The sequence below is a fragment of the Cebus imitator genome, unplaced genomic scaffold (assembly GCF_001604975.1).
Source record: "Cebus imitator isolate Cc_AM_T3 unplaced genomic scaffold, Cebus_imitator-1.0 Scaffold41, whole genome shotgun sequence".
NCBI lineage: Eukaryota > Metazoa > Chordata > Mammalia > Primates > Cebidae > Cebus > Cebus imitator.
Window position 1 is genome coordinate 9,537,574 of NW_016107356.1, and position 22,339 is coordinate 9,559,912.

At 43.8% G+C, this 22,339-nt stretch overlaps 1 protein-coding gene and 1 non-coding gene across 2 annotated transcripts in view; one reads left to right on the top strand and one right to left on the bottom strand.

The window, feature by feature from the left end:
• Positions 1 to 4,448: 4,448 nt before the first annotated feature.
• B3GALT5 (beta-1,3-galactosyltransferase 5) overlaps positions 4,449 to 22,339 on the top strand; it is a 37,680-nt gene continuing 19,789 nt past the window's right edge. Inside the window, exon 1 of the mRNA XM_017526274.2 lies at positions 4,449 to 4,646. The gene's annotated coding sequence lies outside the window, so the exon portion shown is untranslated. The remainder of the gene's footprint in view (positions 4,647 to 22,339) is intronic.
• LOC119470821 lies at positions 17,761 to 17,894 on the bottom strand. Its single transcript, XR_005199791.1, has one exon. It is a non-coding gene; the product is annotated as a small nucleolar RNA SNORA48 (small nucleolar RNA).

Sequence of the window (22,339 nt, forward strand, 5' to 3'; positions counted from 1 at the left end):
GCCTCCCAAAGTGCTGGGATTACAGGCTTGAGCCACCACGCCCGGCCCTTAAATGTACCATTTTAATGACAGTTTTGTGGCATTTTGTCCATACACAGTATTGTGTGACCTTCACCACCGTCTAGCTTCAGGACATTTTCATTATCCCTGAGGAAACCTTGTACCTATTATCAGTCATTTCTTCTCCCTACCCCCAGCCTCTGGCAACCCCCGTTCTATTTCCTATTTATATGGATTTTGCTACTCTAGGTACCTCATATAAGTGAAACCATGCAGTGTTTGTCCTATTGTGTCTAGTTTATTTCATTTCATGTAGCATGCTTTCAAGATTCATCCATATTGGAGCATGTGACAGAATTTCCTTCCTTTTTAGGGCAGAATAATATTTCACTGTGTGTATATACAGCATTTTATTTCATCAACACTTGGGTTGCTTTCAGCTTTTGACTGTTATGAGTAGTGCCACTATGAACGTGGGTGTACAAGTATTTGTCTGAGCCTCTGCTTTCATTTCTTTTGGGCATATGCATGGAAGTGGAATTGCTGGATTATATAGTAATTTTGTTTTAAGTTTTTTGAGGAATGGTGATATCATTTTCCACAGTGGCTACACCATTTTACATTCCTGCCAGCAGTGCACAGTGGCTCCAGTTATTCTACATTCTCACCAACATTTGTTATTTTCTGGTTTTTTTTTTTTTTTTTTTTTTTTTTTTTTTTTTTTTTTTTTTTTTTTTTTTTTGTTGTTGTAAATAATTGCTATCCTAGTAGGTGTGAAGTGGTGTCTCATTGTGATTGAGATTTGCGCTTCCCTGTGGTTGGTGATGTTGAGTATCTTTTCATGAGCGTATGGCCATCTGTGTATCTTCTTTGGAGAGATGTCTATTCGAGTCCTTTGCCCCTTTTTAAATTGGCTTTTTGTTGTTGTTGTTGTTGTTGACAAACTCCTAATTCTTAACAGATATGATGCTCCTACTGTCATGAACTTGACTTCTGGGAAGATGCTGGCTGGCATTCATTTCTCTTCTACTTTCCTAGCCCCATCATACTTCTCCAGCAGTCATCATTTCTTACGTTCCTAGCTTGTCCTGTTCTCAGGCTGGACCTAACAGCTCATTCCTTCCCACCCCTTCCCACATTCCATATCGCGGGCTTTCTTCTTTTCAGCTGTTGGTACTGTGGAGGGGCAGATTTTATTGAAGCCAACTGCCATGACACCTTTCTTTTCAAGGATTGCCATCTGCCTTCTGATTTAGCCATGGTAGCTTGGCTGAAGTTGCATTTTGGAAGTTCGAGGCTTCTGGCTCCCAGATATCCTGTAGAATTGACACTGGTGACTGCCCTTTCTTCTTGAGGCTCCTTTGGTCTCTGCGACACTTCCCTGTGATGCCATGAAGGGGAATGAGCAGGAGGGTTTGGGGTGCAGACTTTGGGGTGTGGTTACCTGGCTTCATATGCTGTCATTCCCCATGGACTCCCTCTTGGACACAAGCTGGTAAAGTCACCCTGTGGGGTTTCTCCTTGGTGAAAGAGGACATTAGCACCCACCTTGCGGCTGGTGGTGAGGATTCAGTGGGAAATCACATGAAAAGTATTTAGAACAGTGCTGGCAGAGGGGAAGTGTGAACAAGGTTAGCCACTGTCAGGGTCATTAAGCTGGTTTTTCTCACGTATTCAGTTAACCCCTTTTCATCTCCACCCCCCCTGCGTTTTGTTTTCTAAATTCTGTTCTTTGCTGTTTCTTGTACTGCTCCTAGACATTTTCCCATTCGTGCCATTTCAATGTTCCTCTTTACACAGGAGATTCCAACCAAGTCCTCTCTCTACGTTCTATTTATTCATTTCTTACTTATGTATGTTTGTTTATTTAAGATATAAGAAAGCATAGGGTGCAGAGGTGCTAGGATATCTAAATGCTAGAAGATGATACATCTTCCTAGCTACTTGACAGGTAGTCTTTTGGAATTAGCAGACAAAGACTTCAAAATCATTATTATAAATACGTTAATTAGGGAAATGATGGACCAAATGGGTGAAAAGATGGAGAAATCAACATAAAACTGTAATCCCTTTTTAAAATTAAAAAAAAACAAAGAGTTGTGTAAACTTATGGGGTACAAGTGCAATTTCGATATATGCATAGATTCTGTAGTGGTCTAGTCAGGGCTTTTGGAGTGGGTATCCGTCACCCGAATAACACATTTGGGACCTGTTAAGTCATTTCTCATTCACCCCCACCCTTCCAAGTTCTCCACTGTCTCTCATTCCACTCTCTACGTCCACATGCACACGTTTTAGGACCCACTTAAGATGCTCTCTCAACATTTTAGTGGGAGGCTTGTTGTAGCACAAAACAGTGCCTAAGGACATATTCCCTGGAGGACATTTTGACCCCAGTGACATCACTCGACATCAGCTGCCGCGGGCTCATACACAACCGTGGCAGGGCTGCTGCAGAGATGGAAGAACTTGACCTTTCACCGGTTTCTGTGAATTACATTGCTTTGAAGATGAAATCACAAATGTCACCCTGTACAGGGGATCTAATGGGGTCATGTCAAAGGGATTATATCTTGAGCAGATGTAAGTCTTTAGAATGGTCTAGATGATGACCCGAGTGCTTACTAGTCCCTGGGTACTTGGAAGTACTTATTTGATTTTCACAACTCTTTAGGAAGCAGTTAGTAGTATTTTCTCATTTTACTTTTCCATTCTCATTTTTAGAGAAAATCAAATCTTAAGAGGTTAACTGTACCTAGAGTCTTGTAACTAAAAAGGGGCTGATTTGAGGTTCCACCCAGTTACCTTGGATTCCATATGCAGAACTCTTAACATACACACACACACACACACACACACACACACACACATATTGAGACGGAATCTTACTGTGTTGCCCAGGTTGGAGTGCAGTGGTGTGATCTTGGCTCACTGCAACCTCCACCTCCCAGGTTCAAGCAGTTCTCCCTGCCTCAGCCTCCTGCGTAGTTGGGTCTACAGGCCCATGCCACCCCACCTGACTAATTTTTATGTTTTTGGTAGAGACGGGGTTTTACCATGTTGGCCAGGCTGGTCTTGAACCCCTGACCTCAAGTGATTCACTGGCCTTGGCCTCCCAAAGTGTTAGGATTACAAGCGTGAGCCACTGTGCCCAGCCTTAACATCTTGATTACATTCCACGTGTACCGTTTCATGTTGTCCATTTCTCATTTTTCCTGTTCTTTTCTCTTTTCTACACCGATTAGATACATAGGAGCTTAATCCATTTTAGAGTGGGTGTACATATGTATCAGTAATTTTAGGTTTTAATATCTGAATTAATTTAATCCTGCTTTTATTATCCCTGCTATTTTCTTTCACCGCAGCCTCCGCCTCCTGGGTTCAGGCAATTCTCCTGCCTCAGCCTCCTGAGTAGCTGGGATTACAGGCACGTGCCACCATGCCCAGCTGATTTTTTGTATTTTTAGTAGAGACGGGGTTTCACCATGTTGACCAGGATGGTCTCGATCTCTTGACCTTGTGATCCACCCGCCTCGGCCTCCCAAAGTGCTGGGATTACAGGCTTGAGCCACCGCGCCCGGCCCTTATTCCTGCTATTTTCTATAAAACTTTTTATAACTTGCTATAACTTTTTACAATTTGTTTTCTAAATTCTTTGAGAGCTTCGTCTTTTTCTTTCTTTCATAATGAACATGCTTAAGGCTAAAGCAACTTTGAATGCAGTAAAGGAGTCATATATAGTGTTCTCATTAGTTTTGTTTTATAAATAATCTGTTACTGCACATGCAATTTCTCCTTTGACCTCATAGTTAATTTTCTTTATTTCTAAGTGGTTGGAATTTTTAAATGATCTTTATTAAACTTAGTGTTAATTCCTGATTTTATTGTTTTGTGATTAGTATAAATGGCCTATTGTTTTTCTTGAACTCCTGACTTCAGGTGATCTGCCTGCCTTGGCCTCCAAAGTGCTTGGATTACAGGCGTGAGCCACCACGCCTGGCCTGTTTTTCTCTTAAATCTGTGTACAGTTACACTGATGTGCAGAAGCACATATAGTTGTAAAACCAGTAATGCTGGTTTAAAATGAAAATGTTTAGTATTTGAAAGTGGTGCTTATAAGTCACTCATTTTAGTATAAGCTTGATTTTTTTCCAGCTGATTTTGAAAATTTAAATAGAATATATATATTCTCAATAAAATTTTTAGAACAAATGACTAGTTTTGGTTTCGTGGGAAAATGGTCCCAGCGTATTCTGGGACTCAACACTCAAAGCTGGATACCTGTGAAAAAACTGAAATGTTTTAAATGGAACAGGAGACCTCTCTAACAAACCCATCAATGTTTAACAATCTTAATGAGCTTTAAAAAAGTGTCATTTTAGCTGTGAATCACTTCACGTTAAAATCTGTGGTTTTCCTGCCAAAGTTATCTTTAGTAAACGTTATGTATTGGCAGCCAGATTTGGAGCGAAGCGAATGTGAGTGAGCCTGGAAGCAGATTCTGCAAGAAACTCAAATGTTGGAGGGGGTTTTCTGGGCGTCGGAGTCTTGGGTCTCTCAGTATCCCCTTTGACACTCCTGGCCACGCTCTTCCGCCTCGCCCATTACAGCGACTCACTCAGAACTGCTTGGAATCCATGACTCAGGTGAGTGCATTCTCTCACACACTGCTGGCTTCCTCCATCAACCCATGGCATCTGTGCTGGGCCTATGCTTTCAAGTGAGAAACAGTGAAAGACACCAGGAGATGGCTTGCACTTGACTCCGGGATGTCATTTACATGTCAGTGTTTTCCTTCACGTTAAACTGAGTGGGGCTAAACTCCTTTGGTTTCAGTGGAGGTAGTTTTCGTGCATTTGCTGAAAAGCTGGATTTCTGAATTTCCGAGTGGTGACCAGAGGAGAGAAGGCCTTGGGGAGCTAAGGGGAGGCAGGAATACCAAAGGGTGGGGTGGGGCTCAGCTCAGTGGCAATTTCCCCAGCAGCCTTCAGGCCTTTCGTTCCACCATTTGTCTCCTCTGATAACTGTCTCTGCTTGAAGAGTATTTGCCAGGCAGAAATAAAAATTGATTGGGGAAAAAAGTATGTGAAAAAAATTTTTTTCCTTTCAAAATATTGCTAGAGAAGAGCGGAAGCATGCACTGATGGAATGAATGAGATGGTCTTGGGGCACGATGCCATCTGATGTTGCTATTATTGCATTTGCTGCTTAGCAAAGTACGGAGAAGGCACGTTGCAAATATTCAGGTATTAACTGCATTGAGTAATTGTTTTCATTTAGTAAATGTATTAATGTGCTAGGGCTGGCATAGCAAAGCAGCACAAACTGAAAGTCTTCAATAACACAAATGTATAGTCTCACGGTTCTGGAGGCCAGAAGTCTAAAAGGAAGGTGTTAGTGGGGTGGGCTCTTCTGAGGGCGTTGAAGAAGAATCTGTTAGATACGTCTCTTCTGGCTTCTGCTGGTTAATGGCAATATTTGATGATCTGTGGCTTGTGGAAGCATCTCCGCCTTCATCTTTACTTGATGTTCTCTGCGTGTGCCTGTCTGTGTCCAAATTTCCCCTCATTATAAGGACAGCAGGCATATTGTATTAGGGAGCCACACTCCTTCAGTATGACTTCCTCTTAATGATTTATATCTGCAAAGATCCTATTTCCAAATAAGGCCACATTTTGAGGTATTGGGGTTAGGACTCCAGCACATAAATTTTAAGGGAACACAAATCAACCTATAATAGTAAAGATTTATTAACTCACTTTAGGAAGCTGATGTTTATTTAGGAAGTAAATGTTTATTGAGGATCTATGATGTAACATGCATGAGGTATTGGGATTTAAACAGATATGCTAAAATATTTTCTGCATCCAAGTCATTTTCAGTAAAGAGGTAGAGAGACATAAATTAATGACTAGAATACGGCAGAGCTATGTGAAAGCATGTGTGAGGAATAGTGTTGGTACCAAGAAAGGGGATGCTGGTGAAGCCTACTTTTTTTTTTTGAGATGGAGTTTCACTCTTGTTCCATGGGCTGGAGTGCAACGGCATGATCTCGGCTCACTGCAACCTCTGCCTTCTGGGTTCAAGTGATTCTCCTACCTCAGCCTCCTGAGTAGCTGGGATTACAGGCATGCACCACCATGCCTAGCTAATATTTTACATTTTTAGTAGAGACGGGGTTTCTCCATGTTGGTCAGGATGGTCTTGAACTCCTGACTGCAGGTGATCCACCCGCCTCGGCCTCCCACAGTGCTGGGATTATAGATGTGAGCACAGTGCCCAGCCAAGCCTACTTTTTAGGGGAGATGTCAGGGAAGTGTCACTGAGGGGCTACGTTTGGGCTGCATATGAAAGCATTAAGAGGAGTTCCAGGGCAGTCTGGACAGAAAGCACAGCGTGGAGATCTGACAAGAAAGGGTGTGTTCACAGGACTTGAAGCCATCTCACAAGGGGAGTGTAGCGTTCACTGGGAGGTGATGGACTGCCACTGTGAGGTTTCAAGTGTTGGCACGAAACGATTGGACTTGTGGTTTTGAGAATTTCTGCCTGATGGCCTGGTGGCTGGCATGGAGCTGGGCAGACCATTAGATAAGGTGATGGAATAGGATTGAGTCTGTTGCTTGTATCACTGAGTGAACTCTATGGCCCTTCAGCTCAAAAGGAGGAATAGAATTTGAGATGTCTGTGGGAGGCCCAGTTAACATTTGGATCTATAAATGTGTAGCTTATGATGAAAGTGTGGAAGGACAGATGGATGTGGGGATTATTTTGTGTGTAACCATGCAAGTAGATGAAGGAGACCATGCCAAGCAAGAAGAGTGGGTGAAACACACCTGCATTGTAGAGGCAGGAAGAGGAAGACGGGCTCATGAAGGACACTCTTGGTGAAAAGCCAGAGAGAGCAGAGGAGAAACAGAAATGAGTGCACTGTAGAAGGGACTTTGACCATTACAAGAAGAAAAGCGTGTACAGAAACAACCAACATCACAAGTAGGTCACGAAAGACGAAGCCCTTGTAAAGTTGAGGGGCCTGTGACATTCTGTCTTTCAAAGACTCACTTGATGTATATCACCAGTCTGATATCCAAAAAGCAATTTGCATCTTTACTGAAATTTTTCAAAGAACACCAAAGATGGATTCTGTTCTAAACGCCCAGTGAAACTTTACATCTTCTCTATTTCAGATGCTCTCTGTCTCTGTCTGCTGCCTTTCATATTTTCCTTCCTCCTTTCTCCAAATTCTCCAAAAGTCCCTTCAATCAAGACCTCACTGGCCTTTTTCTTTGTTCTAACACCTCTTATTTCCATGTCCATCCGGTTCTATTCTACTAGTAACTGTCTGTCTTTTCCAGCATTTCCTAATTCTTCCCTTATCCTTTATGGTAATCTGCAAAAGGTACAAGCTGGTAAAAGCACTTTTGGGAGACTAGGGAAAAGAATATGAGTATTCCTATGTTAACTATTTTCTGGCCCCAAGTAGGCTATAGGTGACCTTCGGTATGTTCAGATAAGCAGTGGGAGTGGAGGCCCGAGTGTGGTGGATTGAGGATTAATTACTTGGTGGGTGAGGCACTGCAAGCACTAAGTACAGGTTCTCTGTTGCAGAAGCTTGATTTGGAAGGGAAAGAAAATAAGAGGCTGATTAGGAGATGCCAGGTAATTGAGGTAGGATCTGTTAATGTTTTTTGGTGGTGAAATTTTGTTTTGTGATAACAGCATAGAAATTTATAAAGGAAATGGCCCTCATTTTAACAGAAAAATCAATACCATTTGCATCCCTCATTATTAATTTGCATTGGAGCTTCATCCATTGGACCTCTTGAAGAAGGTAGCTACAGTCTCACCAGGCTGGAAGTCTGGATGTTGGAATGTGGACATTTCCTACTACAGTGGCTTGAAAATCCTTTTGGGTCACTCTGGTGGCAGGTATGGGGGTGTGAATGTGGGTGCCCTTGAGAGGAAGGAATGAGCCAAGAGTGTTGGAGCCTGGTGATGCAGGGAGAAAGTAGCCTTTGTTTTACGGTTATGCACTTGATCCAGATTATACATTTTAGATGATTTATTCAACAAACCTTTGTGTATCTCTTCCTACTTCCTGCCCACTGAGCTAGGTCCTGGGGTTTCTGTGAGTCCTGGGACTGTAGCCAGGCAGTTGAAATATCCCATCATTCTCATGCGAATTTTTTCCTGACCTGAAGATCTCCATTGGAAAATGGTGATTGTACTCTTCTAATAGAAGGCTAAGCAATTTAGATCTGGGAGCAGGGAAATGGTGGCTGTGGTTCATCGAGAGGGGGAAAAGGATGTAGACAGGTAGTTTCATCCGATGCGTGAGGACCACAAAGGTCTGCTTTGACCTCTAGTCTTATACTATCATCCCTTGGTAACAAGGAAATCCGAAAACTAGGGGTATCACAACATTACTCATCACCACTGTGATAGGTGTTCCTGAGTTCCAAGGGAAGAGTCAGTTTAAGTCAGTGAAATGGTCATATGTAATGATGTTCATTTTCCTTGGTTCTGTACTTACGTGACACTTGGATGTATAAGATGGTTAACAGAATATTGCTATGGAGGCACATTGACAAGGCCTGAACTACCATCTGGGTGAGAATATTTGTAACTGGCACAATACTTATACATGAATGGCCACTGTGAAATGGGCTTTTAAGGCGTGATGTGACAATTTGCTTTCTTAAGTGCATTGACTACAAAGACATCTCCTAAACTCTTTCTTTGTAAACTTACCCTTGCATTCCCCTGTATGAAGCCAGTGCTTTTCAGTGACTCAGGTTTCTCCTTCTAACAATGCTTAAAATTCCTTCCACAGAGAATGAAGCTTTTAATTCCAGAACCAATGTTCAGGTTGTGCAAAGACATGGATTTAAGGTGACAGCTATTAACATTGGCAAGGTTCTTTCTATTGTGCAATTGCTTTCACATATATTTAGTTTATTTTGATCTGACAGTCCTGGGCTTCATTATTGTGTAACTTATTTTGTGTTTGAAGAAACAAAGGCTTCAGAGGGGTTTAAGAAAGCTGATTAAAGTCAAATGGCAAGGATGGGGTAAGTGACGGAGCTCTAAGCACTGGTGTCGGTCTCTGTATTTGTGGATGACTGACTACACAGCTCTCCTTCTGAGTCAGTGGCTTTTAAACTCCTTGGAACCACAGTAAATTCTGTTTACCTGATGACTCAGTACACACATATGACCCACCAAACAGTACTTTCCTTGACTATTCCCTGTGCCTTCTAATATTTTATTCTACCCAATTCTGTTTTCTTTTCAACATTGGGTCTTATTAAATTGACTTCGTGATGCAGTAGTGGATCATGATGCAGAATTTGAAAAAATTATACTCAGTTCCTTCCCTAAGAAGTAGAGGAACTATTTCTCAGTTCCATCCTCAGAAACAGGATGGTGGGGAAGGAATAGGGTGTGTGTTTTCCTAGGGTGGAGTGGGAGGGAAATGGCCTCCCACAGCCCACGTGTCAGACCTGCTCCCATGCCCCAATCCACCTTCGGAGGTGGGAAAAAGTTGGCAGCTGATGAGGCGGGTGGGGAACACCACTGCCTGCCACACCTCTCGTTTCTTGCATTCAGCCCACTTTTGTGCCCACGATTTGTGGTGCTGGTTGTCTCACTCTGCCCCCTTCTTCCTTCTAGTTGCTAACTCTCTTCATATGTCTACTGTTTTGCTGTGGATCACTCACATCTATAAATGATGGTCTAGGTTATATAGTCTCAGAGGTTTGAGTGGAGTCTTTTGAGACCTGTACAGGCCAGCATTTGCATCCCTGCAGGTGCTGCAGGGGGCCTGAACCCTCCCCAGTCAGTGTCTGGTTCTCTGGTCCTGGCCAAACGTCTTGGCCTCAAAGTGTTGCTTGGAGTCTGGATGTGAGAATCTGCTTCAGGCCAGGCCGAGTGATCTTGAACCCGAGGAACAGAAGTCATGATGTTTGCTCTATTTCGATTGAAAAACAACTCAAAGCACATTCCCTGTTCATGTTGGGGCAGTAAAATCTTCCCGTTTTCCCAGAGACAACGCGTTATGGCAGGGCAGAGGAAGCTCTGTGATCACCCTAGAGAAGAAAACAGCCAGTATAAGAAAGTATGTGTCACCTCAAGGTAGAAATCACCCACTTTTTACAGGAAGGTCCCACTGTGAAATCAGAATGTTCTACCATGCCATCTGCAATGAAATTTGAGGGCCCCCAAAAGTCCACAATCCAAAAGACAAGGTAGCATAAGATAAAAGGCAATGATTGCAGTTAACAATGGTAGCCTCTCAAGAGCGGGTCTGCCTGTGCGACCTGTGTTGATATTTGGATTTGGCTTTTTGCTTGTTTGTAGATTTTGGGGGTCATCTTTTGTTAGAGTTGAGAGATAGCTGTGTGTGGTAAAATCTGTGGATTTTTCCCACAAGCAGAGGAAATAGCAGGTTGAGGGCAAAATGCGCCATGGATAGTGAAGGTGTGTGAGTAAGATGAGTATATGGAGGGATGGCTGCTTCTAAAAGAGTCTCTTCTGCCTTATTGACAAATCACGGATGCTTTTAAGTTACATGCCTGGACATTCATGGTTTCTTATTGTGTCTGTACTACTTTCTGAATAGGCATTATCTTCCATGCTTTTTTCTTTTTTAAAACAAAGTTAAAATGTTCATTATTTTTATTTTATTTTACTTTAAGTTCTGGGGTACCTGTGCAGGTCTTGCAGGATTGTTACATAGGTATACACATGCCATGGTGGTTTGCTGCACCTTACTTCTGTCTCCTACATTATGCATTTCTCCTAATGTTATCCCTCCCCAATCTCCACACCTCTTGCTATCCCTCCTCTATCCCCCCACCCCCCAATGGACCCCAGTGTCTGATGTTCCCCTCCCTGTGTCCGTGTGTTCTCATTGTTCAACACCCACTTATGAGTGAGAACATGCGGTGTTTTGTTTTCTGTTCTTGTGTCAGTTTGCTGAGAATGATGGTTTCTAGCTTCATCCATGTCCCTGCAAAGGACATGAACTCATCCTTTTCTATGGTTACATAGTATTCCATGGTGTACATGTGCCACATTTTCTTTATGGAGTCTATCATTGATGGGCATTTGGATTGGTTCCACGTCTTTCCTATTGTAAACAGTGCTGCAGTGAACATACATGTGCATGTGTCTTTATAGTAGAATGATTTATACTCCTTTGGGTATATACCCAGTAATGGGATTGCTGGGTCAAATGGTATTTCTGGGTCTAGATCCTTGAGGAATCACCCCACCGTCTTCCACATGGTTGAACGAATTTACACTCCCAGCAACAGTATAAAAGTGTTCCTATTTCTCCGCATCCTCTCCAGCATCTTTTATCTCCATATTTTTTAATGATCTTTCTTCTAACTGGCATGAGATGGTATCTCAATGTGGTTTTGATTTGTATTTCTCTAATGACCAGTGATGATGGGCATATTTTATTTTCTTTTCATTGATTGATTGATTGATTGATTGATGGAGATAGAGTTTTGCTTGGTTGCCAGGCACCAGGCTGGAGTGCAGTGGCACGATCTTGGCTCACTGCAACATCTGCCTCCCAGGTTCAAGCAATTCTCTTACCTCAGCCTCCCAGGTAACTGGGACTACAGGCATGCGCCACCACTCCCAGCTAATTTTTGTACTTAGTAGAGATGGGGTTTCACCATGTTGGCCAGGATGGTCTTGATCTCTTGACCTTGTGATCCTCCTGCATCAGCCTCCCAAAGTGCCGTGATTACAGGCATGAGCCACTGCACCTGGCTGATGAGCATATTTTCATATGTTTGTTGGCCGCATAAGTGTCTTCTTTTGGAAAGTGTCTGTTCATATCCTTTGCCCACTTTTTGATGGGGTCGTTTGTTTTTTTCTTGTATGTTTGTTTTAGTTCTTTGTAGATTCTGGATATTAGCCCTTTGTCAAATGGGTAGCTTGCAAAAAAAATTTTTCCATTCTGTTGGTTACCAGTTCACTCTAATGATTCTTTTGTTGTGCAGAAGCTCTTAAGTTTAATTAGATCCTATTTGTCTATTTTGGCTTTTGTTGCCATTGCTTTTGGTGTTTTAGTCATGCAGTCCTTGCCTATGCCAATGTTCTGAATGGTATTGCCTAGGTTTTCCTCTAGGGTTTTTATGGTGTTAGGTCTTATGTTTAAATCTCTAATCCATCTGGAGTTAATTTTAGTGTAAGGTGTCAGGAAGGGGTCCAGTTTCAGCTTTCTGCACATGGCTAGCCAGTTTTCCCAACACCATTTATTAAACAGGGACTCCTTTCCCCAATGCTTGTTTTTGTCAGGTTTGTCAAAGATCAGATGGTTGTAGGTGTGTGGCTTTACTTCCAGGGCCTCTGTTCTGTTCCATTGGTCTATATCTTTGTTTTGGTACCAGTACCGTGCTGTTTTGATTATTGTAGCCTTGTAGTATAGTTTGAAGTCAGGTAGTGTGATGCCTCCAGCTTTGTTCTTTTTGCTGAGGATTGTCTTTGGTATGTGGGCTCTTTTTTGGTTCCATATGAAGTTTAAGGTGGTTTTCCCCATTTCTGTGAAGAAAGTCAGTGGTGGCTTGTTGGGGATAGCATTGAATCTATAAATTACTGTGGGCAATAAGGCCATTTTCACCATATTGATTCTTCCTAACCATGAGCATGGAATGTTTTTCCATCTGTTTGTGCACTCTCTTATTTCCTTGAGCAGTGGTTTGTGTCTCCTTGAAGAGGTCCTTCACGTCCTTGTTAGTTGTATTCCTAGATATTTTATTCTTTTTGTAGCAATTGTGAATGGGAGTTCACTCTTGATTTGGCTCTCTGTTTGTCTGTTATTGATGTATAGAAATGCTTGTGATTTTTGCACATTGATTTTGTATCTTGAGACTTTGCTGAAGTTGCTTATCATCTTAGGAAGATTTTGGGCTGAGGTGATGGGGTCTTCTAAATATACAATCATGTTGTCTGCAGATAGAGACAATTTGACTTCCTCTTCCTAATTGAATACTCTTTATTTCTTTTTCTTGCCTGATTGCTCTGGCTATAAGTTCCAATACTATGTTGAATAGGAATAGTGAGAGAGGGCACCCTTGTCTAGCGCCAGTTTTCAAAGGGGATACTTCCAGTTTTGTCCATTCAGTATGATATTGGCTGTGGGTTTGTCATAAATAGCTTTTATTATTTTGAGATATGTTCCACTGATACCTAGTTTAAGAGTTTTTAGCATAAAGGGCTGTTGAATGTTGTCAAAGGCCTTCTCTACATCTGTTGAGATAATCATGTTTTTTTTGTCTTTGGTTCTGTTTACATGATGGATTATGTTTGTAGATTTGCGTATGTTGAACCAGCCTTGCATCCCTGGGATGAAGCCTACTTGATTGTGATGGATAAGCTTTTTGATGTGCTGTAGCATTCAGATTTGCCAGTATTTTATTGAAGATTTTTGTATTGATGTTCATCATGGATGTTGGCCTGAAATTTTCTTTTTTAGTTGTGTCTCTGCCAGGTTTTGGTATCAGGATGATGTTGGTCTCAAAAATGAGTTAGGGAGGATTCCCTCTTTTTGTATTGTTTGGGATAATTTCAGAAGGAATGGTACCAGCTCCTCCTTGTATGTCTGGTAGAAATCGGCTGTGAACCCATCTGGACCTGGACATTTTTTTGGTTGGTAGGCTATTAATTGCTGCCTCAACTTCAGACCTGTTATTGGTCCATTCAGGGATTCAGCTTCTTCCTGATTTAGTCTACTCTGATCTTAGTTATTTCTTGTCTTTTGCTAGCTTTTGAATTTGTTCAGTCTTGCTCCTTTAGCTCTTTTAATTATGACAGTAGGGTGTTGATTTTAGACCTTTCTTTGCTTCTCATGTGGGCATTTAGTGCTATAAATTTCCCTCTAGACACAGCTTTAAATGTGTCTCAGAGATTCTGGTACGTTGTGTCTTTGTTCTCATTGGTTTTGAAGAACATCTTTATTTCTGCCTTCATTTCATTATTTATCCAGTAGTAATTCAGGAGCAGGTTGTTCAGTTTTCATGTAGTTGTGTGGTTTGAGTGAGTTTCTTAATCCTGAGTTCTAGTTTGATTGCACTGTGGTCTGAGAGACTGGTTGTTATGATTTCCATTCTTTCGCATTTGCTGAGGAATGATTTACTTCCAATTACGTGGTTAATTTTAGAGTAGGTGCGACGTGGCTCTGAGAAGAATGTATATTCTGTGGATTTGGGGTAGAGAGTTCTGTAGATGTCTATTAGGTTTGCTTGGTCCAGATCTGAGTTCAAGTCCTGGATATCCTTGTTAATTTTCTGTCTCATTGATTGTCTAATATTGACAGTGGAGTGTTAAAGTCTCCCACTATTATTGTGTGGGAGTCTAAGTCTCTTTGTAGGTTGTTAAGAACTTGCTTTATGTATCTGGGTGCTCCTGTATTGGATGCATATATATTTAGGATCATTAGCTCTTCTTGTTGCATTGATCCTTTTACCATTATGTAATGTCCTTCTTTGTATCTTTTGATCTTTGTTAGTTTAAAGTGTATTTTATCAGAGACTAGGATTGCAACTCCTGCTTTTATTTGCTCTCCATTTGCTTGGTAAATCTTCCTCCTTCCCTTTATCTTGAGCCTATGTGTGTCCTTGCATGTGAGATGGGTTTCCTGAATACAGCACACTGATGGGTTTTGACTTTTTATCCAATTTGCCATGCTGTGTGTTTTGATAGGGGCATTTAGCTCATTTACATTTAAGGTTAATATTGTTATGTGTGAATTTGATCCTGCCATTTTGATATTAGCTGGTTGTTTTGCCCATTAGCTGATGCAGTTTCTTCATTGTGTCGATGGTCTTTACCATTTGGTATGGTTTTGCAGTGGCTGGTAGTGGTTGTTCCATTCCATATTTAGTGCTTCCTTTAAGAGCTCTTGTAAGGCAGGCCTTCTGGTGATGAAATCTCTCAGCAATTGCTTGTCTGTAAAGGATTTTATTTTTCCTTCAGTTTTGAAGCTTAGTTTGGCTGGATATAAGATCCTGGTTTCAAAGTTATTTTCTTTAAGGATGTTGAATTCATTGCCCTCCACTCTCTTCTGGCTTGTAGGGTTTCTGCATAGAGATTCGTGGTGAGTCTGATGGGATTCCCAACCTTTCTACCTGGCTGCCCTTAGCATTTTTTCATTCATTTCAACCCTGGTGAATCTGACGATTATGTGCCTTGGGGTTGCTCTTCTTGAGGAACATCTTTGAGGTGTTCTCTGTATGTCCTGGATTTGGATGTTGAACTGCGTTGCTAGGTTGGGGAAGTTCTCCGGGATGATATCCTGAAGAGTGTTTTCCAGCTTGGATTCATTCTCCCCGTCACATTCAGGTACACCATTCAAACATAAATTAGGTCTTTTCACATAATCCCATATTTCTCGGAGGCTTTGTTCATTTCTTTTTGTTCTTTTTTCTCTAATCTTGCCTTCTCATTTTATTTCATTGAGTTGATCTTCATTCTCTGATATTTTTTCTTCTGTGTGATCAATTTGGCTGTTGCAACTTGTGTATGCTTCATGAAGGTCTCGTGCTATGGTTTTCAGCTCCATCAGGTCCTTTATAGACTTGATGGTTATTGTAGTTAGCATTTCGTCAAACCTTTTCTCGAGGTTCTAGTTTCTTTGCATTGGGTTAGAACATGTTCCTTTAGCTCAGAGAAGTTTGTTGTCACCCACCTTCTGAAGCCTGTTTCTGTCAATTCGTCAAACTCATTCTCCATCTAGTTTGTTCCCTTGCTGGTAAGGAGTTGTGATCCCTTGGAGGAGGAAAGGCATTCTGGTTTTTAGTGATTTCATTCTTTTTGTGCTGGTTTCCTCCCATCTTCCTGGATTTATCTACCTTTGGCCTTTGTAGTTGATGACTTTTGGATGGGGTCTCTGAGTGGATGTCCTTTCTGTTGGTGTTGAAGCTATTTCTTTCTGTATTTTAGTTTTCCTTCTAACAGTCAGGCCCTTCTGCTGTGGGACTGCTGGAGGTCCACTCCAGACCCTGCTTGCCTGGGGATCACCTGCCAGGGCTGCAGAACAGCAAGGATTGCTGCCTGTTGCTTCCTCTGGTAGCTTCATCCCAGAAGGGTGCCTACCAGATAGCCAGAACTGACACCCAGCCAGAACAGCACCCCACCCTGCCTCGGTTTGCCCTCCTTGGGCTATACCTACTGTCCAACAAGTCCCATTGAGACGAACCTGGTACCTCAATTAGTAATGTGGGATTACTCGCCTTCTGCGTCGCTGTCGCTAAGAACTGTGCTCCAGAGCTGTTCCTGTTCAGCCATTTTGGCAGAAGTTTCCTTTTTTATTTTTGAGATGGAATTTCACTCTTTTTGCCCAGGCTGTAGTGCAATGGCACAATCTCAACTCACTGCAACCCCGCCTCCTGGGTTCAAGCAATTCTTCTGGCTCAGTCTCCCAAGTAGCTGGGATTGCAGGCACGCACCACCACCTCTGGCTAATTTTGTATTATTTTAGTAGAGATGAGGTTTTAGCATGTTGGTCAGGCTGGTCTTGAACTCTTGATCTCAAGTGATCTGCCCACCTCAGCTTCCCAAAGTGCTGGGATTACAAGCGTGAGCTACTGCACCCAGCCTCTTCCATGCTCTTAATTCTCACCTGTCTCCTGGGACCAATTGGCCAAATGCTGGGATCTGTGTTTATTTATCTCCTATTGTCAGTGCTGTGCATGTGCTGTTAGTTTACTTGTCTGTCTTCTCTGCATCACTGTTTTATTCCCTCTGACACTCTTAAGATTACAGTCTTTGCCAGGGCTGGGACTATATCATTTGCTTTCTCTTGTCCCAACAACTAGGATAGGACATTTTATGTTGTGGAACTGACAGAGAGGTTTCTGAAATTTCCATCAGTGGACGTGATCCACCATAAACCATGGAATTTAAATACTAGAATGTTTACTATTGGGCAATTTGCTCAATATGGCTAAGCCTTGGTTTCTCCTCTTTAGAGCAGGGATGATAATATCACATGGAATCATTGTGAAGTTAATTGGGAAAATTCATGTAAATAACTTAATGCAATGCTTGACACATAGAGACGTTATTCCATTATTGATATACTAACGTCCTCTAGAAATTAACAGGATGAACCAGGATAATAACAATGAGACTGTGCTGTGGCCTGGAGAGAGGACGTGGAACTGCAGCTGTACTGGGAGGGGCTGTGAGGAAGAAGCTGAGCAGAGAAATGTGGCTTTGGCCAGGAGAAGCCAGAGAGGGATCTGGGGAAGAGAAACCCTGACCCTGTTCCTTGTCCTCTGATCCCATGTTGTTGCTTCCCACTGGCCAAATCCCAAAGGACAGTGGACAGCAAGGCAGCCCCAGATGATGGCATTTATAGGAGACAGGCTCCTGGGGCTTAGATAGGGGCTGGCATGTCTTCCTGATGGGCTGTGCACACACCCTATTGCCCATGAATTCCATTTTCCATCAGAGTCCTTGGCCTGACCAGTCCTTCCTTCCTTACAGGATCGCTGGATCCTGGGACTGGAAAGGACCCTGTGATCACTCTCCTCACGTAGTCCCTTCCTATGGAGGGAAGATTGAGGTCATCTCCAGTGTGGCCTTGGTGGTGGTCAAATGGCATTCTTTTTATTGGTGTTGCCAGATTCTGCTGGGGAGCAGAGCACACAGAGCATGCTCAGAATGTGGTGATGGATGGGATCTGCTGTTTCTCATGGATTTTTATTTTTTATTTTGTTTATTTATTTATTTATTTTTTACCTATGTGTCCAAGGCATGAACCAGGCATGGGCACAGATCAAAAGCCAAGCTGGGTTGAACAAGGGTTGCTTTGTCCCTGGCTGATATGAGATGGGCACCACCAACCAGATGCCACTCTACCCAGATCAGGGACAGATTTTTTTTTTTTTTTTTTTTTTTAGCCTTTACAGTGGCACCATATTTTTACACTGAGCCACGTGTTGTCTATCTCATTCATTGGACTGTTTCTTGCGAGTGTCTTCCTCTTAGCATCTGTGTTTTTGGAGGGACCCTGCCCTTGAGACCAGGGGACCTGTACTGTGCTCTTCCTGATCCCCTGGGACATTTACTATTAGGGCTGAGCACATGGGGCCAGCATGCACTTTCTGAATTAAATTTCGCAAGAATTACATGGAAAGCTGTGACTTTTCCCGAGTCCTAAAACCGAGGAGCACTGTTGGTTCCTCCCTTTTCCTTTCTAGGGTCATGGTGGGAGATGTCTGTTCCTGTACTTGCAGCTCCATGAGAGGAGAAAAGCCCCCTTCCTCCCAGCAGGGCCACTGCCTGTCTGACAGGCATTACAGGGAATCCTAAAGATGGAGGATCTGTGCGCATTCCTTTTGGGTCCACCTGTCATGTCCTTGCCACATTGGTCATTTGTCACTTTTATGTCTGTTTGATACAAAAGAGGGGAAGAGATGTTCTAGGAAGGGAAGGACATGGTCCCTTTGACACCATGGTTTGGCTGCAAGGGAGCAGGTGAGTCCTTTGAGGACATTTTGACATGCCAAAGCCCGTCAGGTGCAAGATGACACCCAGACCAGCCCTTGCTGCCTTGAAACCACTGTGTAAACTCTTGTCATGTCAGTCAGCTGAGGCTTACGATGTTTTCAATGAAAAAAAATCTTTCCTGCATCCCTGTGGTGTGCAGGAAACAGCTGCCTGGGTGTTCCTCAGTCCTGCCCTGTTCTGTGTGTCTCCTTGACGGCTGCCCTGCCCAGGGTTTATTTCCTGGGAACACCTCGTAGTACTGCTCCCAGCTGTGGTTGCAAAGACAAAGTGAATCTGAGACAAAAGGAACAAAGGCCATCGATTCATAAAATTGCCACCAGGGAACCCACCTGCTGTGGCTTTTCTTGCAGCAGGACTCACAGGTGCTAGAGAGGACAGTGGGTTTTCTAGAATCAAAAGGGAATACTTGACAAGGCTTCTCTTAAGGTGTCAGTTTTAGAAGCAAGGAGACTTAATTGGTTTTAGGGTATATTGGGCAGACCATGGTGTGGCTGCAAGGGAGCAGGTAAGCCCTTTGAGGACATTTTGAAAGAGGAAGGATTATTCACTATTGGGGCCGGGAGCAGGAAGCTTTCTGTGGCTGGATGTTTTCTGGAGCAAGTCAGGGTCAGAGCGTTCCTTTTGGGTTCACCTGTCATGATGTCCTCGCCACGCCAGGCCATTTCTCACTTTAATGTCTGTTTGATATGGAAGAGGGGAAGAGAAGTGCTGGCAAGGGCAGGGCATGGTCCCTTTGAATGATATTGAAGGGGGAAGGGTGTGGTCCCTGGCTAGGGCTCCGCCCCCAGGCTTGTGCCCACAGACCTAGGTGAGGACAGGCATTTTTGTTTTTCTGCCCAAATGTTGCATTTCCCAAGAGCACCCTGGCCTGCCATACCCTGATCTTGTGCCTGTAAAAACCCCAAGACCATGGCAATCAGACACGCAGGTGGCTGGACATTGAAAGGAGCGTATCAGCGGAGGCACACAGGGGCGGCGGGGCATCAGGAGGGGCACACCGACAGGCACTGGGACGCCGCAGGCCACTGACCGGTAGAACGATGCCGGAGTTCGGCGGGGGCAGTTGGAGGAGAGCCCAGGTTCCTGACCGGCCTGACTCCAGGGGAAAACCATCTCCCTTCTGGCTCCGCCGTCTGCTGAGAGCGTCTTCCACTTATTCTCCAAGCCCATGTGTGCTCCAGTTCTCCGGTACTCTACGGCAAGAACCCTGGGATACAGAAAGCCCTCTGTCCTTCTGATAAGGCAGGGGTCTAATTGAATTGACTAACACAAGCTGCCTATGGATGGTTAAACTAAAAGAGCACCCTGGAACCCTGGAGCTGCAGCTGTAAACATTCACCCTTAGACACTGCCCTCCAGCCTGCCTGTCTGTATGTTCCCTAGAGGTTTGAGCAGTGGGGTGCTGGAGAAGCCAGCCACAGCCCCCACCGCATGCCATGTGAGGGGGACAAGGGAACCTCTCCCGTCTCATGTTGATTCCGAGGTGGTGTGTGTGACTAGGAGAGGGATGGTGTTGGCGAGAGGTGAGTGATGGGCTTGCATGCTGACCGAAGCCGGTTTCCCGTGTACAGCTTTTTAGTGTGAGTAGCAGATAACAAAACTGCTGATCGGAGATTGAGCTGGCTGGACCTTTTTCCCAAGCCTCACTCACATGTTATCATGAAAGGCCCAGGTAAGTTTCTGCTGTGTGGACAGAAGCTCCCCATTAAACTAACAAAACAGGTCATACTCCATGGAGTTTGTAGGTGAGGTGCCACCTCTCTTCCCTCAATAGTCCTTACAGAACTATGACTGTGCCTACCTAGCGTGAAAGGTAAGCTGTCACGTGTTCCAGAAGTGTGATTCTGTTTCCCTTGCAAGCAACTTCAGGCATCTGGCATTTTCTAAGTCAATGGCCCCTACATCCTGCAGCTCTCCTAGAGGCTAACCCTGAAACTATGGGACGCAGGGCTTGTTAGAGCCTCCGCTCTTCACACAAAATGTCTGTAAACGGCTAAATAACAAGCTATCAATAAATAACTCTAACATGTAAGTGGTCTGACTGTAAAATGTAAATAACTGTAAAATGTACCTGAAGGGCTCATAGCAAGCCTCTGGCATGGGGAAGGATACCTGCAGCTCCTCTAGTTGCTGCCATGGTAGAGGGTGGGGGTGAGTTGTATGGTGTTCTTCCCATCTGACAGATGAAGAAAGCGGAGGGCTGAGAAGGTAAATAACTTGCCTGAGCACTCACTGTTAGTGACAGGCAGAAACAGCCTTGCAACCAGATTGCCTGTGTTTTATTCAAACCCTCTGTGGAGCGCGTGCTCTGAACCACCAATGGTGACTCAGGGTGGTGGTGGGCAGAGGCTTGTGGTTGATAAGCAGGGTGCCACCAGCCTGCTCCTCCCGTCTTGACTGGCTTGTCACCCTAGAGAGGGGCTGCGTAGGAGCGTAGTTGTACCCAGCCCTGCCCCTGGCACCCCTTTCTTCCTCATGCACCCTGTTTCAGACCGTCTCCCCTGGGTCAACAGTTGCTCTCGCGCTGTGGGGGAGAAGTCCAGCTCTTTTCAGGATCTATGTGTCTCAGCGTGGAAAAATGCCTTCAGAGTACCTGTAAGGTGGTCAGTATTTGGGCCTATCCTTAAACGTTCTCAAACACATTTTGAGGGAATTAAACAATTACTTGCCCAGCCTATACTGAACTTCAAAACTATGAAGCCTTGCAGAGATGAATTATTTGATGACAAAGTGGATTCTATCAAGAAAGATGAAATCCATTCTGTTTAAATTTTTTCTTTTTGAGAATGAAGACAGTTTTAATGTTACCTTTCCAACCTGGATGCTTTTTTTTTTTTCAAGACAGAATCTTTCTCTGTCACTCAGGTTAGAGTATAGTGGTGTGATCATGGCTCACTGTAGCCTTGACCTGTTGAGGTCAAGTGATCCACCTGCCTCAGCCCCCTGAGTAGCTGGGACTATGGGCGCATGCCACCATGCCTGGCTATTTTTTTCTATTTTTTGTAGAGATGGGGTCTCACTGTATTGCCAGGGCTGGTCTTGTCTTGAACTCCTGGGCTCAAGTGATCTACCTGCATTAGGCTCCCAGAATGCTGGGATTACAGGTGTGAACCACTGCACCCAGCCGCATTTTTATTGCGTTTTCTTGCTGTGTTGAATGGTGAAGACTTGCAGTATAATACAATGGTGAGAACAGATATTTCAAGCCTGGAAGATGCTAAAAAGCAGTTTGCCATTTGTAAAGAAAGTTTGGGATATTAGCTAGAGTTATGCACTACTATGAACATGGTAAACCTCACATTATTAAAAACATGAAGTTAAAATCCATAGCAATTGTATTTTAGCTTCTGACGCTACAGAAATGTGTTTATGCCTGGAATTTCCACAGTTAAATTCATTTTATGAAAATAAGTGTCAATGATGTCTCTTTAAAGCATTAAAAAAAATTAAAAACCTGAAATGTGATACAAAATTGACGCCGGTCGGGGATCCAAGATGGCCGTTTAGGAACAGCTCAGGATTGCAGCTCCCAGTGAAAGCGCAGAGGGTGAGTGGACGCCACGTTATTATTGCCCACAGACTAGGAAACTCCCGGGCAGAGGTGCTCCACGGTCGCCAGCGCGGCTGTTTCGGCCAGCGCTGCTGTGCCGGCCAGCGCCGGCCAGCGCCGCTGCTTTGCCCCGCGCGGCTGCTTTGTCGGCGCCCCGGAGCCGCGGTTCTCCGTACAAAATACACTGGTCCGGGGGCCCTTTAGGCTGGCGATTGGAGCCACGGGAAGTCGCCCATACGCTGGTTCAAAAAGGGGACT